Source organism: Heterodontus francisci, chromosome 7 (genome assembly GCF_036365525.1).
Source record: "Heterodontus francisci isolate sHetFra1 chromosome 7, sHetFra1.hap1, whole genome shotgun sequence".
Taxonomy (NCBI): domain Eukaryota; kingdom Metazoa; phylum Chordata; class Chondrichthyes; order Heterodontiformes; family Heterodontidae; genus Heterodontus; species Heterodontus francisci.
In genome coordinates this window covers 110,766,231-110,790,259 of record NC_090377.1, presented here as the reverse complement: position 1 = coordinate 110,790,259, position 24,029 = coordinate 110,766,231, and the positions used below count along the sequence as shown (strand labels likewise).

The 24,029-nt window shown below is 43.3% G+C and overlaps 1 protein-coding gene across 1 annotated transcript in view; it reads right to left on the bottom strand.

Annotated features, from left to right (window-relative positions):
- Window positions 1-16,293, bottom strand: part of LOC137372232 (SH3 domain-binding protein 4-like) — a 70,695-nt gene extending 54,402 nt beyond the window's left edge. The window contains exon 1 of the mRNA XM_068035883.1: window positions 16,111-16,293. The gene's annotated coding sequence lies outside the window, so the exon portion shown is untranslated. The remainder of the gene's footprint in view (window positions 1-16,110) is intronic.
- Between the last annotated feature and the right edge of the window lie 7,736 nt (window positions 16,294-24,029).

Below are 24,029 nucleotides of genomic sequence, written 5' to 3'. Positions count from 1 at the left end.
GAGAGTAGGCTAATGGGGCGGTAGTTGGCCGGGTTGGATTTGTCCTGCTTTTTGTGTACAGGACATACCTGGGCAATTTTCCACATTGCAGGGAAGATGCCAGTGTTGTAGCTGTACTGGAACAGCTTGGCTAGGGGGCGGCAAGTTCTGGAGCACTATTGCCGTAATATTGTCAGGGCCCATAGCTTTTGCAGTATCCAGTGCCTTCAGTCGTTTCTTGATATCACGTGGAGTGAATCGAATTGGCTGAAGTCTGGCATCTGTGATACTGGGGACTTCAGGAGGAGGCCGAGATGGGTCATCAACACGGCACTTCTGGCTGAAGATTGTTGCAAATGCTTCGCCTTATCTTTTGCACTGATGTGCTGGGCTCCCCCATCATTGAGGATGGGGATATTTGTGGAGCCACCTCCTCCACTTAGTTGTTTAATTGTCCACCACCATTCACGGCTGGATGTGGCAGGACTGCAGAGCTTAGATCTGATCCGTTGGTTATGGGATCGCTTAGCTCTGTCTATCGCATGCTGCTTACGCAGTTTGGCATGCAAGTAGTCCTGGGTTGTAGCTTCACCAGGTTGACACCTCATTTTGACGTATGCCTGGTGCTGCTCCTGGCATGCCCTCCTGCACTCTTCATTGAACCAGGGTTGGTCTCCTGGCTTGATGGTATTGGTAGACTGGGGGATATGCCGGGCCATGAGGTTACAGATTGTGGTTGAGTACAATTCTGCTGCTGCTGATGGCCCACAGCACCTCATGGATGCCCAGTTTTGCATTGCTAGATCTATTCGAAATCTATCCCATTTAGCATGGTGGTAGTGTCACACAACACGATGGAGGGTATTCTCAATGTGAAGGCGGGACCGTCTCCACAAGGACTGTGCGGTGGTCACTCCTACCAACAATGTCATGGACAGATGCATCTGCGGCAGGCAGATGGGTGAGGACGAGATCAAGTATGTTTTTCCCTCTTGTTGGTTCCCTCACCACCTGCTGCATACCCAGTCTAGCAGATATGTCCTTAGTTTTAGTTTTAGAGATACAGCACTGAAACAGGCTCTTCGGCCCACCGAGTCTGTGCCGACCATCAACCGCCCATTTATACTAATCCTACACTAATTCCATATTCCTACCACATCCCCACATGTCCCTATATTTCCCTACCTATACTCGGGGCAATTTATAATGCCCAATTTACCTATCAACCAGCAAGTCTTTGGCATGTGGGAGGAAACCGGAGCACCCGGAGGAAACCCACGCAGACACAGGGAGAACTTGCAAACTCCACACAGGCAGTACCCAGAACTGAACCCGGGTCGCTGGAGCTGTGAGGCTGCGGTGCTAACCACTGCGCCACTGTGCCGCCCGTGTCCTCTAGGACTCGGCCAGCTCAGTCAGTAGTGGTGCTACTGAGCCACTCTTAGCGATGGACATTGAAGTCTCTCACCCAGAGTACATTCTCTGCCCTTGTCACCCTCAGTGCTTCCTCCAAGTGCTGTTCAACATGGAGGAGTACTGACTCCTCAGCTGAGGGAGGGCAGTAGGTGGTAATCAGCAGGAGGTTTCCTTGTCCATATATGACCTCAAGCCATGAGACATCATGGGGTCCGGAGTCGATGTTGAGGACCCCCAAGGCAACTCCTTCCGGACTGTATACCATTGTGCCGCCACCTCTGCTGGGTCTGTCCTGTTGGTGGGACAGGACATACCCGGGATGGTGATGGCAGTGTCTGGGACATTGTCTGTCAGGTATGATTCCGTGAGTATGACTATGTCAGGCTGTTGCTTGACTTGTCTGTGGGACAGCTCTCCCAACTTGGTACAAGCCCCCAGATGTTAGTAAGGAGGACTTTGCAGGGTTGACAGGGCTGGGTTTGCCATTGTCGTTTCCAGTGCCTCGGTCGATGCCAGGTGGTCCGTCTGGTTTCATTCTTTTTAATTGACTTCGTAGCGGTTAGATACAACTGAGTGGCTTGGTAGGCCATTTCAGAGGGCATCTAAGAGTCAACCACATTGCTGTGTGTCTGGAGTCAGATATCGACCAGGTAAGGACAGCAGATTTCCTTCCCTAAAGGACATTCGTGAACCAGATGGGTTTTTACAACAATCAACAATGGTTTCAGGCAATTAGACTAGCTTTTTCATTCCAGATTTATTAATTGAATTCAAATTCCACCTTCTGCTGTGTTGGGATTTGAATCCATGTCCCCGGAGCAATACACTGGGTCTCTGGGTTACTAGTCCAGTGACAATACCACTACACCACCACCTCCCCTCGGCTTGTTTATTTTATCTTTAGGCTTATATTAATTAAAATGTAACCATTAGGGGGGCAGGGAGAGCAAGGCCTGATTTCCTATTTTATCTTCCCTAGTTCCATTCCTTTCCCCTCAAAATTACCTTTTTTCCAATCTAGATCTTTATTTTTTGTCTTACTTATTCCTCACTCAATTATTATTTTAAACCTTGTTATGTTATGATCGCTATTGCCTAGATTCCCCCTATGCCGACTTCCCTTTAAAGGGATTTTAAACAAAGATGAGAATTTTAAATTGAAGGCACTGGGCGACCAGGAGCTTTTGAAGGCCAGGAAGTACAGAAGGGAGAGGGTTTTGGATGAGCTGAAGATTATAGAGGCTGGAAGATGGGATCCTAGCCAGAAGAACACTGCAAGAGTTGAATCTGGACTTGATACAAAAAGACAGAGGGTTTCAGGATCAGATGGGCTGTGGCTGTGGTGGAGATGGGCCATGTTAGAGGTGGCAATAGGTGGTCTTTGTGACTGAGAGAATATGGGGCTGGAAGCTCAATTTGGGGTTGAATAAGATGCAAACAGGTGGGGCGGAGTATGGAATCAGTGGAAAGAGTATATAGTTTGTGGCAGGACCAAGGATGATAGCTTCAGTCATCCCAATGTTTAACTGGGGAAACTGTGATACAATTAAGACTGGATGCGGAATAGGAAATCTGACAGCACAGTGGTGGTGGAGAGGCAGAGATGGGTGATGTTAGCATATATGTGGAAGCTGACACCATGTCTTTTGATGATGTTGCCATGGGACAGCATGCTTACAAAGAGAGGTCCATGGATAGATCCTTGGAGGGGGAGGAGGGGAGGCTCCACTGGGACTAATGTGGGAATGTGAAGAGAACTCAGTATTGGATATGCTCTTGCTCTGATTGGATAAGTTAGATTGGAAAGGGTTTTCCAACTGAGCTGAACAATGGGAAAGATGGAGGATGTTGTGGTGGAGGAGGATGTTGTGATTGAGTATTTCAAAGATTTCAGAGAGGTTGAGGAGGACAAGGAGGGAAAATACACCACGGTCACAGATAATGCAATTTGTGACTTTGTTTGGGGCCTTTTCAGTGCTGTGGCAGGGTGTAAACTTAACTGGAGAGATTCAAACATGAGGTTCCAGCAACAATTTATATTTATGTCGCACCTTTAACATAATAAAACATCCCAAAGCACTTTCCAGGAGCAGTATTAAACCAAGTACGCCACCAAGCCAAAAAAGATATTAGGTCAGATAACCAAAAGCTTGGTCAAAGAGGTAGGTTTTAAGCAGCGTCTTAAAGAAAGTGAGGTAGAAAGGCAGAGGTGTAGGAAGAGTATTTCAGAGCTTGTGGTCTCAGCAACTGAAGGCAGAGTGTCACAAGAGTTTTCTTTTATTTGAAAGCTTAGAATTCTGTGTGTTTTTAAAAGACGGAGAAAAAGGATTTTCTGTGAATATTGAATGCTGAAACCTGGTGTTTGTACTGAGTGGGATGGACTGCAAGACACCTGTTTCAAACAACAGCAAGGGAAACCACAGGTCAGGTCACATGACTTAATTGTTAGAGTTCCAATTTCATTATTGCATTGTGGAGACCAGTAAGCTGGACAGGCAAGAAGCAGAACAAACTGGCTGGGACCGGTTTTTTTGCAGACCAGAGAAAAAGACCTCTCCCTGAAAAAGAAGGCTTGCCTCTCGAGATGGTGGCTGTGGTCTGCCTGGAGAGAGAAAAGATCCCTGGAGAGGAAAAGACCCAGGGAAAGAGGAGCTATTGCTCTCTGCAGAGAAAGGCTCATTTGCTGAGAGGAAGCTCTGCATTTTAAAAGGTAGCAGATTCCTATTGCCTCCAGTCTCTAAAAAATATCTGCCTCAGGAGTGATTCCTGTTGTCTCTTATGTTTTGAGAGATCCTGAAAGCTCAAGAAAGCTTCTATTGCCAGACTGCTATTTCAAACCCAAGTAGACCTGTTGCTACACGCTTTGCTGAAAGATCTGTGTGATGCCTGCTGCAGACGAAGTGCCCATCATAGACTGTTCATCAACCTCGCCTGGAGAAACTTCAAGTGGCATCTGACTATATGAATCTGGGACACCTCACCGACCCGGAAATATCCTACCAGAACGTGACAACCTAATTATTTTATTATTCCTAAGAAACAGTTGTAAACCATAACATCCTTTTAAAAACCGGTTGACCATTTTATTAATGTATATGTGCGTGTATGAGGATTACGAAGAATAAGAAGTTTTAAAAGAATCTTTTCACATATAGAGTTATCTCATTATTGTTTTAAGACTCAGTTTATTAATAGTTAATTTTGTTGTTGTTTAAGGAAACCTTGTTTGGTGTGCTTTATTCTGGGGGACAAATAGAGTGTTTAATTTGGCTATTTTCCAGTAGGTGAAAAACTTTACTAATAAGCTATGACCTGTGGAGTAGTGGGACTGAACTAACAGTGCATTACTCCCACCTTGGTCGTAAGAACAGCCACTAATGGTGGAATGATTATAATCAGGAATGCACAAGAGGCCAGAATTAGAGGAATGCAGATATCTTGGAGGGTTTTGGGGCTGGAAGTGATTAGTTTAGGGAGCAGTGAAGCAATAGAGAGATTTGAAAATAAGTATGAGAACTTTAAAATCAAGACGTTGCTTGATCAGGAGCCAATGTAGATCAGCATGCACAAGGGCGATCGTTCTGGGAAAGGTGGGTATAAAGAGAGGGAACAACACACTAAAGAACTTTGTCGAGAAATAGGAGGTTGGAGATCTGTGGCAGATGGTAATGACAGAGGGGGTGAAGAAGATTATTTGACAGGGATGGGGGACAGTACCCGAGGAGAGAGAGCAATTTACAGTGTTAACTGGTGTGGAGTCTAGGAAGGGAAGTTTGGCACATGCTACTTGAGTGGGAATAGGGTCAAAGGAACTGAAGGAGGGTCTCATGGGAAATAAGCTAGGAGAGGGCTTGAGGAGAGATAGGAGAGAAACAAGAGAAAGTCACGGGTTCAGTAATAGGTCTGTGGAAGCCTCAGGGAGGTTTGGCTTGTTGGGGAAGTGCGGAGCAGCAGCAGAGAGAGCTGAATAGATATCAGAATCTTAGTGACAAAGAAGTCCATGAGCTCCTTGAGAATGCAAGGCAAATGGCTAGGCACTTGGAAGTTTAAAAGTGCAGTTGTAAGTGTCATGGGTTTCCCCTCAGGGTGGACTGAGAAGGAAGCTGGATTGGGGTGAGGGATAGAAGGAAGTGGTCAGAGATGGCCTTGTGATCAAAAACATGGGTTAGAGAGGCCACGTGAGATGACAATGCTAAAAGGGGGGATTGTGAGTGTGTTTAAAAGAGTTATTTGGAAGAAGAAACTCAGGGAAAACGAGAATCAGAATAGAGAAGGCAAGGTAAGTTGAGTTGGAGACTGCAGTTACTCTCGATAAGGAGTTGTCCAGTGCAGAGGGAGAGAGAGGAATATCTCAGGATAGAGCTGGGGCGATAGAGAAGGAGGTTGTTAAAATGGAACTAGAGTGGAACAAAGTGCACAGTGTTGAAACTTTAGGGCATGAAATATATGATGCACGGTGTAAAGAACCTATAATGTGGAGAAAAAATAATTTAAACTCTGGTGGGGGTACTGGAGTGCAATATGTTCTGGGACATCACGTAGAGCACTAACAATCTGCAACATTATGAAGCCACATAGCTACAAGCTAGCATGTGATTCCCTCAAACTGTCAAACCAGGTGACACCCCAAGTATTAGACGAGGAATGCAGAGTGAAGAAAATTCAAGTCACCCACAACTGGTCATGTAATTACTTGGATAATATTGCATGAAATAAAATAAAATCCATTTACAAAGTCAAAATATTACCTGTTTACATTGATGAATGAAAGGCATAGCAAAACCTTCAGAAGACCTTGCACCACCAGTATAAGCTCACCGAATACTGATACAAAACCAATCCAGCATAAACCAAAACAAACTTCTGGGGGTAAACTTTATATTTGGACCAATTTCAAGACAGAAGAGTGTAAATAAACATGGGTGTACAAGTCCAGTCCAACCTGATGCACATGACAGAATGTAAGAAAAAATATTTCAGCTACCTCGTACTCATGTCATACATTCAGATACAAAAGTATGTGTCATGGAGCTGCTAGCTGGATTTTACTCAATCCTTCAATGCAGTTTCAATGAATGAATCCAGGTTTCCTCCAGCACTTAATCCAAATCAGGTGATTACATTAGTTGATGAATGCAGGCAGAAGCAAACAATGACATTTACAAGCACAGTACTGGTTTAGAACCCAATTTGTTTAGAACAAAGTAAGTGGGGAGTGTGTTACGGCCTCCCATTTTCAGAAAAATTTCAATTGCACCAGCAACAATGCTGCATATTTCAAAGCACAAATTGAGCTTTATTCAATACAGAGTCACCAACTGCAGTCCAATGCAGATCAAAGCCTTCGTTACATAGTCTGACCTTCAAAAGGAAAGCAATGTTTCAAGGTGAGAGATGCCAGTGCTGGGAGTGAAACATCTTTTCTATTTTGCTAGGTCACGAGCATCAAGCAATGTGGGCAGAGTAAAACTTCAACTGTACTCCAACTTCAGAAACGTATCCTCGCAGGTGCAAAATCTTCAACTTGCTACACCAGCTATGGTGATGGCCTCTGGATGACATTAAATTTACTGCCAAATTGTACTCACTGAAATTGTACTCAAACTATCCCGAACCCATGCCATGCAAAACCTTCAGTCACCAAAGCACAGTTTATTTTTGAATCACTCTGGTTTGATAGAACTTTGCACAACATCTCAAATCCTCTTTTAGAATTATATCTGGCTAGATTTTCCACAACTCATTATCGGTTTAACTAGTAGAATAGAAAGTTTTGAAGTAATTGATTCACTTATAGCAGAAATCTAATTCAAATTGCAATGGCCAATAATACAACATTTTAAAGAATGATACCATATTGATATAAAGCAGGAGTTCTACTGAGTGTGCCCAGGAGAAGTAATCTCTGAGGTTACAGAGTTCATATCAGCCATCCACTACTCAGCCCTGACAGGAAGGCGAACCACCTTGTATTTCTGATTTGGCCATTGGCGGGCCAACACTGGGATGATGCACTGAAACAGACTTCCAACTTTCAGTTTGTCAGCTGAATGTGTTGGTCGAGGACTGTTTCAGTCTGAGCCAATGATAATCTCAACAGGAAGGGGAGCTTGAAAGTGAAACATCTGAATTTCACTTGTCACTTTACAGAAGTTCAATTATTTCCAACAAACTCCCAATTCCTGGTAATTCATAGCAACAGTACAACATAGTCCAGGTTTCCCCCGATTAGGTGCAATGATATAATCACTGGCAGTACACTGTAAAGCAAGTAAATTGTGATCTCAGAGTACAGAAGTCTTACTACAATTATACAGGGCATTGGTGAGGGCACATCAGGAGTACTGTGTACAGTTTTGGTCTCCTTAACAATGGAAGGATATACTTACCCTGGAGGGAGTACAACAAAGGTTCACTGGGCTGGTTCCTGGGATTAGGGGATTGTCCTATGAGGAGAGACTGAATAGACTAGGTGTATATTCCCTGGAGTTTAGAAGAATGAGGGGTAATCTAAAATTCTTAAGGGGCTTGACAGGGTAGATGCTGAGAAAATGTTTCCTCTGGCTGGGGAATCTAGAACACAGGGTTACAGTCTCAGAATAAAGGGTCTGAGATGAGGAGAAATTTCTTCATCTTTGGAATTGTCTACACCAGAGAACTGTGAATGCCCAGTCATTGAATTTATTCAAGACAGAGGTCGATGGACTTCTGGGTACTAAGGGATATAGGGATGTGGGGATAGTGCAGGAAGATGGAGTTGAGGTAGGTCAGCCATGATCTTATTGAATGACGGAACAAGCTTGGAGGGCCAAATAGTCTACTAGAGCTCCTATTTCTTATATTATGATTTGGATGAAAGAGTGTTGGCTGGAACACAGCACAGTGGAAACCATCTAACTAAAATGATGCATCACTTCCCCTATAAATTGCATGACATCAGTAAAATCTGAAACAAAGACCTTATTTATCCATTTTCAGCACCATCCCTGTACTCTCTCTCATGCTCAAGAACTCAGCTGTTAGCCTTGTGGAGGAGAAACCAGAGGGGTGCTGGTAACATGCAGCCAAATGCCATTCCAAACTTTTGCAATCGCCCAATACCATTTTGAAACATTACAAACTGCATGAAGGAAATGCTTTTAAACACTGGAACCCGAAGTTTAACTCCAGCAACAGTTGCCACAGAAATTGAAACAACCCTGCTGGTTGAGGCTCTGCCTCCTTTATTTATTTGCTCAGGGACTAAGCATCCAGCAGTAAACTCAAAGCACCGTTCATTCAATTGGTCCTTTCAACTTCAAGAAACAGAAACAAAGTTAAACTAGTTTGAAAATGTCTGGAGAACTGTGAAATTGGATCGCTCCTTTGAAACTCTCTGCCAGCTGTTACATATTGTCATTTTTCTGACATTTAATACTTTTTTCCTATCTCTGTAAAGATATTTGCTGGTAAAATAGAACTCTCCTTGAATGACTTAGTTGGTTTACACAACCAACCAGGTTAGCTTCTTGGTTTGTGGGTGTCATGCTAGTGTAACCCAGCTATGGCACCATGTTGGGGCTCTACAATTGGGTTCAGTGCACCTGATATTGGGAATATAGTTAAAAAGTCAGCCCGTGTGACTATTCCTGATGATTATCCGGTGATCCATGTGGAATTACAAGCAGATGGATGTCAAGTGAGAGCTGCTAAATAAAATAACCTGTTGACAGTCAATGTCAAGATTCACACATGGACAATGGTCAGTTGGCGTTGGGGATGAACAGCAGAGTTCAAGAGGGAAGTGAAGAAATAAAATGTATTCCTATAATGCAGCAAGGGCTGACTTAAAATTAATGCATCAAATGTGCACACGGGGACCCATTTTACAAGTCAAGCAAGTGAAAAAATAAGCTGTAGTTTTGTAAATACTGGGTTTCCATTACTGTTACATGCGAGTGTGCAACAAAGCAGAGATATAATGATACAGACGAGTGTTATTAAAAGCAGCAAAGTCACTTAAAGACTCTTCCTCCACATTTTTCTGATAAAGATGCCAATTCATGCTGGCTCCAGTGAGTAAGCTATTCCTTCAAGGGAACCACAGCCGAGATGGAAGTTGTCCTCACCAGATATCCATGCATTCCAGCAGTTGGGACAGGACACATAGGTGGCTGGGTCCTTACAGACTTCCCCGGACCACTGAGGCGCTCCAATTACAGCCTGGTTAGCTAACTCAAACCTCTGGGAACCAAAACTTGTGGTCTGAATAAGCTACACTATATGGCAGAGCCTTTTTTTTTTTACTGAATCATGAGAAGTTTAGGGGAATAATCATTTACTGATAAGCTATCCTTGCTATTTTGAACACAGCAGCATCCCTTAACTTTAAGTCTATATATTTAGAATTCCAATTTTTCCAGAAGAATTGGATCAGAAATCAGTAAAAAGGAATAAGATACAGTCCCATTAATTAACCACAATTCTCTAAAAGCCAGCCCATTTTGGGTTTTTACAACTGTGAAATATTTCTGTTGCTTCTAAATTAACTTAGCCAAAGGGTATAATAAAATAGGAGCAGCTTACAGTTTTCCGACCATAATTGAAAGCATTTGGGTTGCTACAAAGTCAAAAGTCAAATCTTTACAACATGCTGAACTACTTTACCCACAGGCAACTGTTTTCTCCTACAGTCCTCAACTCTAGCCAAACTGCCCTGGATTACGTCATTAGTACTGCAAAGTTGGCTATGCCCATGAAACCATATTCCAACAACTCACTGCAAAGTTTCTATTCAGCGAAAAGGAAAATGTGCACTCTTCAATGCAAGATCCATAGATTCTATACTGGGCTACTAAAAGATAAGAGCAGCAGAGGTTCCCTGACCTCTATGCAAACATTCTGGGTAGAACTGCTACAATTAATGGGCATCAATTTAGCTGACGTTTCAGGATCCGTAAAGAGTTAAAAGCTCAGTTCTGACAAGCATAGCAGTCGGGAGCCCCAAAATCTGCCCCAGCACCCCTGGCTGGAAAAGAAAAGGAAAAGACAAAACACAGTCAAGTTCCTCGTTGCTGTTTACTAACGCGTGTGAATACAAGAAAAGTGTCATAAGCTGCAGTTTTACAAATACTGGGTTACCATTGCTGTTCTATGGCAGTAGTGCTCAGCAAAATACAAATATATTGATATGGGTGAGTGTTACTAAAAGTGACAACAAACTCTCTTTTTCCCTGCCACCATTTCCTCCTGAGGTTGCTGACTCATGCTGACTGTGGTGTGTGTCAGATGTGCTATTCCATCGAGGACATCACAGCTGAGTTTAGTTTAGAGATACAGCACTGAAACAGGCCCTTCGGCCCACCGAGTCTGTGCCGACCATCAACCACCCATTTATACTAATCCTACACTAATTCCATATTCCTACCATATCCCCACCTGTCCCTATATTTCTCTACCACCTACCTATACTAGGGGCAATTTATAATGGCCAATTAACCTATCAACCTGCAAGTCTTTGGCATGTGGGAGGAAACCCACGCAGACACAGGAAGAACTTGCAAACTCCACACAGGCAGTACCCAGAATTGAACCCGGGTCGCTGGAGCTGTGAGGCAGCGGTGCTAACCACTGCGCCGCCCTGAGACAGAACTTGTCCTCACCTGTCATCCACACATTCCAGTTGGGAGCAACACTGATTCGCCCCACCCTAGCTTGGGGTAAATTGCGGGAAAGATTGATGAGGACAAGAAAAAAAATTAATTGCAGGGCTATGAGTAAAACAGCAGGCCAGAGGAACTAATTAGATAGCACTTTCAAAGAGCCAGCACAGGCACATTGGGCAGTATGGCCTTCTTCTGTGCTGTATGATTCCATATTAGGTTTGACTACAATTCTCCTGCCTCCCCCAGGTTACCCCCTCATTCCTCACTTAAATCACCAAGCAAGGCACATTAGTTTCACACGAGGCATAGTCAGTGAGGATCCAAAACCGCCAGCCTTCACTCCAACCCTTCGGCAAAATCTTTGGGGAGGAAATCGAGGAATCAGGTGAGGAGACCATTAGATGAGGCTGAGCTCTGCAGAAATTTTGCATTGACCATTTCCTGTTAATAAGAGTTGGCTATGCCCATGAAACCATATTCCAACAACTCACGCAAGAGGGGAGAAAATGGGAAAGGACATTGTAAAATTGCTACTGCACTAAACTTAAACAAAACACAATAAATTCCCACACATATTAGGGATCTGCCATGCTAGCAACTATTTCATACCTCTCTGTACAACCTGAGTTACACACAGCTTCTGATTTATCACTTCCTAATTGAACTACAGTCACAAAAACTGATGAATTAAAACATCTGAAGAGATACTGCCATTTTCCTGAAAACACTTCCTAAACTTTCCTGTCTGGAAGATGGAAGATGCTTTGCTGGATATGCACAGGATGGACTTCAGACAAGGTCAGAATGGATTTTGTTGTAATCTCCTCCTGGACAATAACCTGTTGACAAATACATCGAGGTAATGCACGAACATGTAGGGTGATGCCTTCCTCACCCAGAGCCATACCCACCACAACACCCACTCCAGATCTATTAAGACACATATCAGCAATAAAATGCATGAAGAAATAGAACACTTTGATCCAGTGGATGCAATAAGGTGGTTTTTATTAGGGCCCAACCCATATATTAACCTGCTCCTCTCCTCGTCCTACATGGCCCTTGCTCATATATTAGCCCCACAGTATGTCAGCAGGTTACCACGCAATGGGAGATTACAGCAAAATCCGATTCTGTTCTCATCTGCTGGCTACCACATGCATTTCCAGTACTTGGTAATGGCTAGCAGTCTGGACTAGAAAAGTACAGGAGATTTTCCTTCCCCTAACCCAGGATGCAAAGGCCAAATGCAGCTCTCCTACACAGACCAAGAATTGAACTGAGAACCTTCCCGATATCTGTAGCTAACTACACACTGGACAAACTCAACGAGACTTCACGTGAACCCCTCGACAAAACATGTCTGGACAGTAAATTGAGGAATAAGGCAAGAAAACCATTAGTTGGGACTGAGCTATGAGAAAATTTCAGGTTGGCTATTTGCTTTTAATAAAAGTTACATTCTTAGCACTGCAAAGTCTTCCAGGTACCATAGAAATTCTTGAGCCGATAAGAGAACACAAATTCAAACCTGCTCTACACAGAGAAAGCTCACAATTCATCTAGGCAGATGAGGTGAGTTAGATCTGGGAGTAAGTGCATAAAATGTTGCCTATATAACTGTAAACAACTTAAATTGCTTTTGAGACTGTCTGCAAGGTCAGATTTATGTACATTTCTGTACTGAACATTATGTCTGCTGTTATACGTTTACATATAATGTTGCAAAGATATTAATACATTTAGTGAAATGGCAAAAACTTCAGTGGCAAATGGATTTCAATACAGCTAAGTGTGAGACCATCCACTGTGGACCTAAAAGAGTACTTTCTAAATGGTGAAGAGCTGGAATTAGTGGAGGTCCCAAATGGTTTTGTGGGTTCACGTACATGTTAAAATGTCACAGACAGGTATAGAAAATGATCAAAAGGGATAATGGAATGTTGGCCTTTATATCGAGAGGACTGGATTATGAGGGGGTAGATGTTATGCCACTGGTCAGACTACACCTGGAGTACTGTGAGCAGTTCTGGCCACCACACCTTAGGCAGGATATAGTGACCTTGGAGGGAGTGTAATGTAGTTATACGAGAATGATACCTGGACTCTAAGAGTTAAATTACGAGGAGAGATTACACAAACTAGGGTTGTATTCCCTGGAATTTAGAAGATTTAGGGATGATTTGATCGAAATTTTCAAGATATTAAGGGCAACAGATAGTTTCTCCCTATCTATCCTATTTCCACTCGGAGAGTCTCGGACTAGGACAATAGAGCCAAACCTTTCAGGAGTGAAATCAGGAAACATTTCTACACACAAAGGGCAGCAGAAGTTAGAACTCTTCCACAAACGGCAATTTCTGCTGGATCAATTGTTACTTTTAAATCTGAGATTGATAGATTTTTGTTAACCAAATGTATTAAGTGATATGGGCAAGGCGGGTATATGAGGTTCGGTCACAGACTAGCCATAATATCATTGAATGATGGAACAGGATCAAGGAGCTGAATGGCCTACTCCTGTTCCTATTTTCTGCTTCTGATAGTACTGTACCACTTTGCTTTCAGAAGTTATGCGGAGTACCTGGGAACATGCCAATGCAGAAAACTTTTTTAATCATTGAAAACATATAAACAAAATGGAGACCAAATACAAGACGAGTTTCCTTGTTTCTCCACTTCTTTGTAAATTTACACTTATGAAAGTCACCAGAATGAAATTATGTGGGAGATGATAGTAGTGGGGGAGAGAAGAGAAGCCAGAAAACAAAAGGTCAATTTGGAAGAAGTATTTGATCTGGAAAAGCCAGCATTACAAGCCACTTTGAGCTTATTTCTTGCAGGTTATAAGCTTCTATACTGCACATCAGGCATTAACGGGTGTTCTCTTGGCTACAATCCTGTTCCACAACAGGTTTGTAAAAACAAGCAAAAACACATTGACCTGCTCATAACAAACCAGTGAAAATGCACATCAGCCATAGCATGAAAACGGCTGCTGCAAAACAAGATGTCCCGGTGAAGGGGCTATAAGACTGGAAACATCGATTGGTTGACTTCAGTTTCACCACAAACACTGCCTGATCTACTGAATAGTTCCAGCTTTTTCTGTTTTTGTTTAAAAAAAAAGTGTTCCCTCCCCCTAATTTTTACTTCTGGAAAGTAAATATTGCAAACAGAAACCAAATTGGAACCGGTAGGAAAATTCACAAACATTTAAGAATTAATGGTGCAGATTGAAGCACTGATTTCACACTGATATAGCACTGGTGGATGTTTGCAACACGACATTTACAGGAGTGTGCCTAACTGTGCTTTTGCAATCAAACCATGGTGACCCACTGTAGCTCCAATTAATATTTTAACAATGGAAAAGGCAGCAATCAATGCTCAGGGCAAGTGATTATGTATATACAAACACACAACACTCTGCCTTTCCAATATTGCAGCACTGAAATGTGCCACCTTGCTTATATCACTAAGACCCTTAGTGTATGCAATGGAAAATTAATATTCTACATCACTGCTTTCATTGGAACCAGTCCCACATGGGGCAGCTCCCAGAGCTCTGGCATCTGCCAGCTACACTGCAGGGCAGATTTCAGAGCACCAGCCCATGCAGTTCATTAAAAGTCCTGCAAACACCACTTTCATCATCTGACCATTGGCAAGGTATGAGTGAATAGACATCCAGCAGCACTGGGAAAAGTCAAGTCCAACCTCACTTATATTGCAGCATTAAAGTGGTACTGGTTGGTGTTTTCCCTCTTTCCCCACTCCAATCTACTCCAAGTCTGCGACAACAAAGGGTCAATGTAATGTACACAAGGCAAAGCCAACCTCAAGCAATCAGAACTGATTGAAAGTGCACTCAGGTAATGTATGTCTATTAATTTAGCTTAGCTCAATCTGAAGTCTAACCGCTAGAAAAATACAACAGTAGGTAGGTCTCTCTTTTAAGCACAGTGTATGCTGCTGTCAATCTCCGTGCCTATCAGCTAACTGCTACGAAGGAACCCTGAGAGGCAGGACCATTAATAGTTGCGTGTCTGTAAGGGTGGCCAACACATTCCAATTGCATCGGATAATCAGATTTGCTGCAACGAACTCAAAGTATATTTAAATCCAATTCTAGGACTGCAAAAATAATTTCATTTTGAACTTTAAAAAAATATTTTTCACCCTTTAAGTCACTAGGACTGTGACTGTGCAATATAATCAGCACAATTGGAACAGCACTGAAACTGACATCCAATACTCGACACACTGAATGCACCCTTGGTAACACACTCTAAATTTATAAACACAAATTAACACTGGTTAGAAGGATGTCACATTGCATCAATTATTAGCTTTACTGAAAACAAAATAGAAGGGCAAATGCTAATTACCAGGGGGAGGGGGAGGGGGAGGGGCAGGAGGCTGTTTAGGAAAATACTTTAAAGATGGGAAGCAAGTACACTATGCCTTGTGTTTAGCATCTAATGATGCAGACTAGGAGGCAGGGGAATTTTAACTCATTCAAAACCCATTCACTTGCACAGAGTTAAAATCAGGCCCGGGGACTGGCCACAGCTCAGCGCTAGTTGTTTGAGCCTGACTCACTTTATGGAGGAAAGAGGGAGACAAGCCCACACACAGACTCGCCATCTGAGAGCAAGACAATCAATGGTCAACTCCTCATTGAATGGGCTGCCCTCTCTCTCTATCCTCACTCTCCCCACTTGCGCCATGCTCTCCCCTCCTCATGCTCACCCTCTCCTGGCCCCCTCCTCACGCTCACCCTCTCCTTACCCTTCCTCACGCTCACCCTCTCCTTACCCTTCCTCACTGTCACCTTACCCCCTCCTCAACCCCTCTCCTTCCTCCACTCTCTTTCACCTCACTCACCCCCACTACTCCCTTCTCACACTCTGTCTCCCCTCTCTCACGTTCCCCGTTTCCTCACTATCTCTCCTCTGTTTCTTCATTCTCTCTTTCCACCTCACTCCCCACCCGTTTCCTCAGTTCCTCTCTCTCTCTCACACACACACACACACACACACAGGAAAAGAGAAAAATGACACTGCACCTGGATGGCCTGAGCCATTTGTCCGGATTGTTTGTGCTGATGTTTGATTCCAGGTTGTAGATGTTGCAGTCTGAAGCCGGATACAGTGTGGAACAGTAACAGTGTATCCCTGCCGAACTCAGAGCCACCACTCCCCGCCAGCCTGTCTGTCTGTCTGCCGGCCGACACTCAATCAACAGCCTCTCTGCGCGGCCACGAGGCGCGCCCCCGGGGCCACCAAACACAATAGAGAATCGCTGTGCGCGTCCACGATGCGCGCCTCCGCCTCGAGGCTGCGCCGCGCTCCAGCTTTCCCAGGAGCTGCTGCTCAGACTCCAAGAAGGGAGGGGAGGTTAAAACATGGAGAAGTAATGTTCGAGCATCATCAGCAGCAAAAGGAGCAAAGAGATGTGTTATTTTGGAAAGATGAATTCAGGAGGAGTGGTTTTCCTCCTTTTTCAGGCAGAGTGCAAGCCTGGACCTGGACCCACTTGTATTTCTAATGCCCTCCTCCCACCTATTCTCCCTCTCTCCCTCTAACATGGCACCCCATGTACCCCTGATGCAGCAAACACCCCTTGGATTCGGCATGCATCCAACATTGAGGAATGAAAGTCGACTGCTGCAGCAATACTAACCGCTGCCAGCTTTCCAGCTTTGGACCCTTTGACCTGCGGTGCAAAAACAGCAGCCTCCAGCCTTGCTGACCCTGAGTAAGAAGGCTGTTTGGAGGTGCAACAACGTTGTTGGCAGCCCATTTCTCAGACCCTCCAATCTCACAGGGTTGCACACAACCTCCAAGGCCCACTTTTAGTATTGTTTGGGCCATCACTGCATGCAGAACCAGAAAAAAATCAGACCAGTGCCACACCAGTGCCTTTGGAACTAGTTTGAGAAGCGGCTCCCTGTTGTAGGTAACAACGTTTCACCCATGTCCGGCCGATATCTTAGAAGTGGGTGAAGTCCAAAATGGTGGCGACCTGGCACAACTCTCCTTTGCTAATTTTTTCCTCTGCATCTGACAAATAGTTAGTCCCAAGATGCAAAACAGAGGAAAATGAGTCCCAAGATGGTCGTTTGCATTTCTAGACAGCCTATTCAAAACCCCAATTAGTCTAGTACAGAATTCAAAACAATGCTGACTATTACTTGAAGAACAAAGCTACAAGAAAAGGATTTATTATTCGTAGAGTCATTTACATCACAGAAAGAGGCCAGTCGGCTCATCAAGTCCATGCTGGCTCTCCACAGAGCAGTCCAGTCAGTCCTACACCCCTGCTCGATCCCCGTAGCCCTGCAAGTTTATTTCCTCAACATGGTCATACAATTTCATTTTGAAATCATTGATTTCACCGCTTTCACCGCCCTTGTGGGCAACGAGTCCCAGGTCATTACCACCCACTGTGTAAAAAAATTCTTCCTCATATTCTCCCTGCTTCTCTGGCCCAAAACCTTCAATCCTTATCCCCTAGTCCTTGTACCATTGATTAATGGGAACAGTTTTCCTTGCCTAAGTTATCTATGCCTGTCACAATCTTGTACACCTCTGTTAAATCTCTCCTCAAATCTCCTTCGCTCCAGGGGGAACAACACCAGTTTTTCCAACCTAACCTTGTAACTAAATTCCCCCATCCCTGGAATTATTCTGGTAAATCTCCTCTGCAGCATCTCAAGGACCCTCATCCTTTCTAAAGAGTGGTGACCAGAACTGGACACAATACTCGAGTTGGGGCCGAACCAGAGTTTTATAAAGGTTCAGCATAACCTCCCTGCTTTTATTCTCTATGCCTCTACTTATGAAGCCCAAGATACCATAAGCTTAGCTAACCACTCTCTCAATATGTCCTGACACCTTCAAAGATCAATGCACTTGCACCCCCAGGTCCCTCTGTTCCTGAACACTCTTTAGAACTGTGCCATTAAGTATATATTGCTTTTCCCTATTCCTTCAGCCAAAATGTATCACCTCCCACTTGTCAGTACTAAATTCCATCTGCCACTTCTCTGCCCATTCTGCTAGCCTATCTATGTCCTGTTGCAGGCGGTCCATATCATCCTCACTGTTTGCCACACCTCCAAGTTTGGTGTCATCAGCAGATTTTGAAATTCCACTCTGTATTCTATGATCCAAGTCATTTATATATAGCAAAAAAAGCAGTGGTCCCAGCACTGACCCTTGGGGAACACCACTGTCTATCATCTTTCAGTCTGAAAAACAACCATTTACTACAAATCGCTGTTTTCTGTCCTTAAGCCAATTTTTTATCCAATTGGTCACTGACCCTCCTATTCCATGAGCCTCAATTTTATTAACCAGCCTTTTATGTGGTATTTTATCAAACACTTTCTTAAAATCCATATAGACAACAGCCACCACATTCCCTTCATCAAACTTCTCCGTTACTTCATCAAAATCCAATTAGATTTGTCAAGCATGATCTGCCTTTTACAAATCCATGCTGGCTCTCCTTAATTAACTAAAACCTCTCCAACTGCCTGGTGATTTTTTTTCCCTGTTTATTGTTTCTAAAACTTTACCCCCCAAACCCTCTCCCTCCCCACTGATGTTAAACGAACTTGCCTGCAGTTGCTAGGACTGTCCTTACACTCTTTTTTGAATAACGGTGTCACATTTGCCACTCTCCAATCCTCTGGGACCATCCCCATATACAGGGAAGATTGGAAGATTATGGCAAGCCCTTCTGCTGTCTTCACCCCCACTTTCTTCAGCAACCTGGGATGCAAGCCATCTGGACCAGGTGACTTATCTATCCTAAGCATAGGCAGCCTTTCCAGTACCTCCCCGCCCTCAATTTTACCCTATCCATTGCCTCTCTCTGCTTCTACCGATATTTTATCAGGTTCCTCTTCCTTATTGAACACTGATACAAAGTACTCATTAAGTATATTAGCCTTTCCTTATGCCTCTAAGCATATATCACCCTCTTTGTCTCTAATAGGCCCCACTCCACCTCTTACTACCCGCTTACTATTTACATGCCAGTCGAAGATTTTTGAGTTCCCTTTGATGTTGATATGCCGTAAATGACTCTATAACTGTATGGATAGTTCCCTTCTCATTGCATTTAAATTAGCCCTCTTCCAATCTAGATGTTCTACCTTATTTCGTTCCTTGCTTTTCTGCATTACTAGGGTAAACCTTATGATACCCTGATCATTTTTAGCCAAGTGTATCCTGACAGAAACATCATTACTTTAGTATTACTTTATTATTAATAATAACCAGTATATTAATCTTTTCAAGAAATTGAAGAAATCTGTCATCTACCCCAGCCATGGGAATAGACTATCTACCTTTTAAGAGCAGCACCCTCGCAGGTGGACAGAAAAGATCCCGTTGCACTATTTTGAAGAGGAACAGGGGAGTTCTTTCCAGTGTCCTGGCCAATATTTATCCCTCAATCAACATCACAAAATCAGATTATCTAGTCATTATCACATTGCTGTTTGTGGGAGTTTGCTGTGCACAAATTGGCTGTCGTGTTTCCTACATTACGACAGTGACTACACTTCAGAAGTATTTCATTAACTCTAAAGCAATTTCGGACATCCTGAGGCTGTGAAAGGCGCTATAGAAATGCAAGTCTTTCCCTTTCTTTTTCTTAAAAAAAACCTTCAGTCATGGTGAATTTTTAAATTACTTAGTGAAAATGAAATGGATAACAAGTAATTGATCAAAAATATAAGCCCCAATTTTAAATGGGGTGAGCATGGGGTTAGTCAGGCGAGTGCTGGGCTGGTTTCAGTTCACTGACGTGAGGCCTGAGTCATCTTAACACCCGAGTTTCACTTCAACGTATCAAGGCCGAATCCCGCCCGCAGCCAGCATCAATGATGTCAGGCTGGAGGGCAGGAATTGGGCAAGTGGCAGGTGGCCACAAAGGCAGAGGACAGGATGCTGCCTCTATTTTAACCCCTCAGACACCACAATAACCGTCGATGCAGGGGTTAAAATCAGCCCATGTTTCTTTTTAAATGACAGGGTGATATCAAGTGATGAAAGAACATCGGCTCATAATTGATTACAGGCCATTTTTAAATGGAGAGATTCCAATGTACTGGGGGAGTTTTCTTGTGTGCCAGGTACATCCTGGTGCAGTCTGGACCAAAATCTCATTTCAAACAGATATACCTGACAGATGTGCACACATAGTGGCTGACAATTCCTTTATAGTCCAGCAAATCCAGTGAAAGAAACCTTCCTGCTGTTAATACCATCCCATTTATAGTAAAATGTTAGCTGATAATGACACATTCATCTGTTTAAAATGCTGGGAAAATATATTTCCAGGCATGTTACCAGATCCTGCTTTAAATAGACCAGTCCAGCTCCATCTCAGACATGTCCCCTTTTTGATGAATGTTGCTCTTAAAAATAAAGACTGCTCCATTTGCTTAAATGGGTTTGCCGTCTTCTTCACTCTTTGCAATCATAAATCTCACACTTTCCCAACGTTAACAGTCTTGTCTTGTTACAAAGCATCTTAAGAACACAGAATATATATTTTACTGCATTACCAATAGGTAAAACTTGAGTGAATCTGATTCACTTTACACATTTCAAAAATAATGAGAATGTGAGGATCACTGATTCTAATTAATTAATATGCATGCAAGTGTGTGTTGCAACATCTTTTAAGAAAACAGCCACCTGTGGAACTTCAGGTCCTAGAAGTTAACTCTATCTGTCCAAGTAAAGAGTACTGCATTGAACCAGTTATAACCAGCAGTCAGTTGGTATCAAGATTAATTGAAATGCTGCTATCAATGTATGGGTTTAGTTTAGTTTAGTTTAGAGATACAGCACTGAAACAGGCCCTTCGGCCCACCGAGACTGTGCCGACCATCAACCACCCATTTATACTAATCCTACACTAATCCCATATTCCTACCACATCCCCACATGTCCCTATATTTCCCTACCACCTACCTACACTAGGGGCAATTTATAATGGCCAATTTACCTACCAACCTGCAAGTCTTTTTGTTTGTGGGAGGAAACCGGAGCACCCGGAGAAAACCCACGCAGACACAGGGAGAACTTGCAAACTCCACACAGGCAGCACCCAGAATTGAACCCGGGTTGCTGGAGCTGTGAGGCTGCGGTGCTAACCACTGCGCCACTGTGCTGCCACTGTGTCTATAAATTACCTACCATCTACAGCTCCTTCCGAAAGTTGAAAAGTGCAGTGTGCTTGCCAGAACTGAGGGGGCTGAATGTCAATTTTCCGATGACACTTTTATGTTATTTAGGGTATTGCTCAAGTGAAACCCTGTGACCTAACACTGCTGCGATCCCCATTTTCCTTGCAGCTTGGGCCTGTTGGATTTTCAATAGGTGTGAAGGCTTATATTTCATGCTCCCTCTGCACTGTTTCGAACAGACCTAAGTTACGTAAGCTTTTTTGACATATGTCACTCTTAAAAATGAAGACATCTCCGTTTGCTTAAAGGCATCTTAAATGGTTTGTTGGAAGCACAGTTTCACCCCCTTTACAGTGCCAATTTCTGTCATCTGTGAAGATGCTACCAAAGGAAAATTATTGAAGTTAAAAACTGGCACAAGATGGATTACTGAATACCCAGGCATAGAAGCATAGAAAATTTCCAGCACAGAAGGAGGCCATTCATCCCATCACACTTATGCTAGCTCTTTCAAAGAGACATCTGATTAGTCCCCACTCCCAGTGTCCAGGTCAATATTCATCCCTCAGCCAACATCACTAAAACTGATTATCTGGTCTTTATCACGCTGCTGTTTGTGGGAGCTTGTTGTGTTTAAATTGGCTGCTGTGTTCTTACATTACAGCAGTGACTAAAATTCTACTCTGCTTCATTGGTTGCAAAGTGCTTTGGGACTTGTGTTGCAGTTCTTTCCCAAAGCCTGCAAATTTTTCCTTTTCAAGTATTTATCCAATTCTCTTTTGAAAGTTAGTTTGAATGTGATTCCACCACCCTTTCAGGCAGCACATTCCAGATCATAACTTGCAGCATAAAAACATTTTTTTCTCATCTCCTCTCTGCTTCTTTTGCCAATTACCTTATATTATCTCTTGGATGGATATTAGGTGAGAATGGGATGGGACTCGCTGTGATGTTCTCCACCAATTAATAACCTGCTGACATGTAGCGGCTGGGATCACGACTGAAGGATGGGCCCTTGAATGAGATACTGGAGGCCATGCCACACCCAGGAGAACTATACCCCAGCAAAATCCATTTTTTTACCCCAGCAGACAGGAGTGGAGGGGACTGGAACAAAAGGGATAAAATTGCCCCCAAGTGACAGCTGTGACTCAGTGGGTAGCCGTCTCACCACTGTGTCAGAAGGTTATGGATTAAAGTCCCACTGCAGAGACTTGAGCACAAATATCTAGGCCGACAGTTCCAGTGCAGTACTGAGGGTGTGCTGCACTGTCACAGGTGCTGCCTTTCAGATGAAATGTTAAACCGAGGCCCTATCTGCCCTCTCAGGTGGATGCAAAAGATCCCATGGCACTATTTCAAAGAAGAGCAGGGGAGTTGTCTCCAGTGTCCAGGTCAATATTCACCCCTCAACCAACATCACTAAAACTGATTATCTGGTCTTTATCGCATTGTTGCTTGTGGGAGCTTGCTGTGTGCAAATTGGCTGCTGTGTTTTTACATTACAGCAGTCACTACACTTCTACTGTGCTTCATTGGTTGCAAAGTGCTTTGGGACTTTTGTTGCTTTCTTCTCTCTTTTCACAGAATGTCCAGGATCACGCTGATGACATACATTGCATTAAATGCCGTGCATTTAAAATACTCTCCACTATCTAGTGCATTGAGTGCATTGCTTGTTGACATAGATAACCAGACGATAGGCAAAAAATAATACGCAAGGTCCCTTTGCCAACTAATGAATGCCATATACCCAATCGATGATTAAGGCATAGAAAATTAAGTCTGCACCAATCATCATTTTACTATTCTACCAATTCATAAGTACCCTAACCAAACTACAATATGACCAGGACAGAAATGGCTTTTGGCCTAATTCAATGTAAAGTCCTAAGTGCCTCTCCAACACAACATTCCCATTATGACAAGTCACAGAATCTAGTGCTGTTATGAGCACAGGAACTTCTTTTTATTCATTCATGGGATGTGAGCAGCACAGGTAAAGGCCAGCATTTATTGCCTACCCCTAACTGCCCTTGAGAAGGTGGTGGTGAGCTGCCTTCTTGAAAGGCTGCAGTCCATGTGGCGTAGGTACATCACAATGCTTCCGTAGCAGTTTGATACAACTGAGTGGCTTGCTACACCATTCCAGAGGGCAGTTAAGAGTCAGCCACAATCCTGTGGATCTGAATTCACATGTAGGCCAGACCGGGTAAGGATGAAGGGTATTAGTGAACCAGATTGTTTTTTAATGACAATATGAAAGATTCATGATCATTATTAACGAGACTAGCATTTTATTCCAGATTTTATTGATTACATTTAAATTCCCCCAGCTGCATTAGTGAGATTTGAACTCATGTCTCCAGAGCATTAAGGTCCAGACCTCCAGACTATTAGTCCAGTAACATTACCACTATGTTACTGTCCCCTACAGTGGTTCAAGGAGAAAACCTGCTGTCACTTTCTCAGGGCAACTGACGTGGGCAATAATTGAAGATTTGCTAGCATTGCCCACATTCTAGGAACAAATTAAAAAATAAAACTAGGTCTGTCTGGAATGAAATTATTGTACTTCTAATCCAAACAAAAAGTCTTGATTCAGGTCAATTTGGTACACTATACACTGACACTAAACGCCAGAGAAGAGCATGGCCACAACAGTACACCATATACATTTGTTTTAAATTTATGTGCATCTTTTAACAGGCCATAGATTTCTTTCACCAAGGTTTTTCCTTTGTCCTCCTGAAAGCATTGACACTTCATTGGAG